Raw genomic sequence first — 2,500 nt, forward strand, 5'->3', positions numbered from 1 at the left:
AACCTCGCTCTACATTTTGCCTTTGGACTTCTCGAAGCTCAACTTGTGAGCAGTTCCATGCACCACTATAGGTATCTCTTAGCTTAGTTCTAGCCATGTGCGTTCAAAGCTCAACGTTAAGCTGTGTCCTGCACCACAATCGTTATATAATAAGCTTATCTCTAAGCTTTTTTGCGTTCAATGCTCAACGTTAAGCTATCCCTTCGCTTAGAACCTCGCTCTATATTCAACTTTCAGATACCTCAAATCTCAACTTATGTGGTCTGCTATCGAGCTTGAAGGGCTTCGTTCTCTGACAGAGGGGGGTTTTTGGGCCAAATTATGCAATATTAGTTTAACCTCCGTCGCAGAACCACATTTGACCAGGTCGAGAAAAAAATTTTTTCGTGACGACCTGGTCCCCCATAGTAGGGAATGAACATGACATCTTAACCATATTTGACCATTTTCAAATTTCTCGTCGCGGAATGATGACTTTACTAGTAAAATTTGTTCCGGGTAGGGACCTCCCATACAAAATTTTCATCGCTCCAAAAGTGATTTTGTTTCACTTTTCAACATTTACAAGGTCCATAAATCATGTTTTGAGACGATATGGAAAAAAAAATTTTTTGCCCGTCTCGACCAACTCGACCGATGGTGACCACAGTAGGGTGCTCCATACAAATTTTCCTTATGTGGAATTTTCAGTGTAAAATAAGGTTTCTCCAATCGATCGCGGGTTTCACTTTTCATCATTTGCTAGGTCTAACTATGATGTTTTGAGTGGTCCCGCAAAAATTTTTTCTCTTGGCCAGTCGACCCTTTCGTCCATGTCGGTGTGTTCTGCAGTAGGGTGCTCCATACAAATTTTCCTTATGTGGAATTTTTCAGTGTAAAATAAGGTTTCTCCAATCGATCGCGGGTTTCACTTTTCATCATTTGCTAGGTCTAACTATGATGTTTTGAGTGGTCCCGCAAAAATTTTTTCTTGGACCGGGCCTTCCTTCCCGGCCCTGTCGGTGTGCTCTGCAGTAGGGTGCTCCATACAAATTTTCCTTATGTGGAATTTTTCAGTGTAAAATAAGGTTTCTCCAATCGATCGCGGGTTTCACTTTTCATCATTTGCTAGGTCTAACTATGATGTTTTGAGTGGTCCCGCAAAAATTTTTTCTCTTAGCCAGTCGACCCTTTCGTCCATGTCGGTGTGCTCTGCAGTAGGGTGCTCCATACAAATTTTCCTTATGTGGAATTTTTCAGTGTAAAATAAGGTTTCTCCAATCGATCGCGGGTTTCACTTTTCATCATTTGCTAGGTCTAACTATGATGTTTTGAGTGGTCCCGCAAAAATTTTTTCTTGGACCGGGCCTTCCTTCCCGGCCCTGTCGGTGTGCTCTGCAGTAGGGTGCTCCATACAAATTTTGCTTATGTGGAATTTTTCAGTGTAAAATAAGGTTTCTCCAATCGATCGCGGGTTTCACTTTTCATCATTTGCTAGGTCTAACTATGATGTTTTGAGTGGTCCCGCAAAAATTTTTTCTTGGACCGGGCCTTCCTTCCCGGCCCTGTCGGTGTGTTCTGCAGTAGGGTGCTCCATACAAATTTTCCTTATGTGGAATTTTTCAGTGTAAAATAAGGTTTCTCCAATCGATCGCGGGTTTCACTTTTCATCATTTGCTAGGTCTAACTATGATGTTTTGAGTGGTCCCGCAAAAATTTTTTCTTGGACCGGGCCTTCCTTCCCGGCCCTGTCGGTGTGCTCTGCAGTAGGGTGCTCCATACAAATTTTCCTTATGTGGAATTTTTCAGTGTAAAATAAGGTTTCTCCAATCGATCGCGGGTTTCACTTTTCATCATTTGCTAGGTCTAACTATGATGTTTTGAGTGGTCCCGCAAAAATTTTTTCTTGGACCGGGCCTTCCTTCCCGGCCCTGTCGGTGTGCTCTGCAGTAGGGTGCTCCATACAAATTTTCCTTATGTGGAATTTTTCAGTGTAAAATAAGGTTTCTCCAATCGATCGCGGGTTTCACTTTTCATCATTTGCTAGGTCTAACTATGATGTTTTGAGTGGTCCCGCAAAAATTTTTTCTTGGACCGGGCCTTCCTTCCCGGCCCTGTCGGTGTGCTCTGCAGTAGGGTGCTCCATACAAATTTTCCTTATGTGGAATTTTTCAGTGTAAAATAAGGTTTCTCCAATCGATCGCGGGTTTCACTTTTCATCATTTGCTAGGTCTAACTATGATGTTTTGAGTGGTCCCGCAAAAATTTTTTCTTGGACCGGGCCTTCCTTCCCGGCCCTGTCGGTGTGCTCTGCAGTAGGGTGCTCCATACAAATTTTCCTTATGTGGAATTTTTCAGTGTAAAATAAGGTTTCTCCAATCGATCGCGGGTTTCACTTTTCATCATTTGCTAGGTCTAACTATGATGTTTTGAGTGGTCCCGCAAAAATTTTTTCTTGGACCGGGCCTTCCTTCCCGGCCCTGTCGGTGTGCTCTGCAGTAGGGTGCTCCATACAAATTTT

This window comes from Anopheles marshallii, assembly GCF_943734725.1.
Source record: "Anopheles marshallii chromosome X unlocalized genomic scaffold, idAnoMarsDA_429_01 X_unloc_33, whole genome shotgun sequence".
In the NCBI taxonomy this organism is placed as follows: Eukaryota; Metazoa; Arthropoda; class Insecta; order Diptera; family Culicidae; genus Anopheles; species Anopheles marshallii.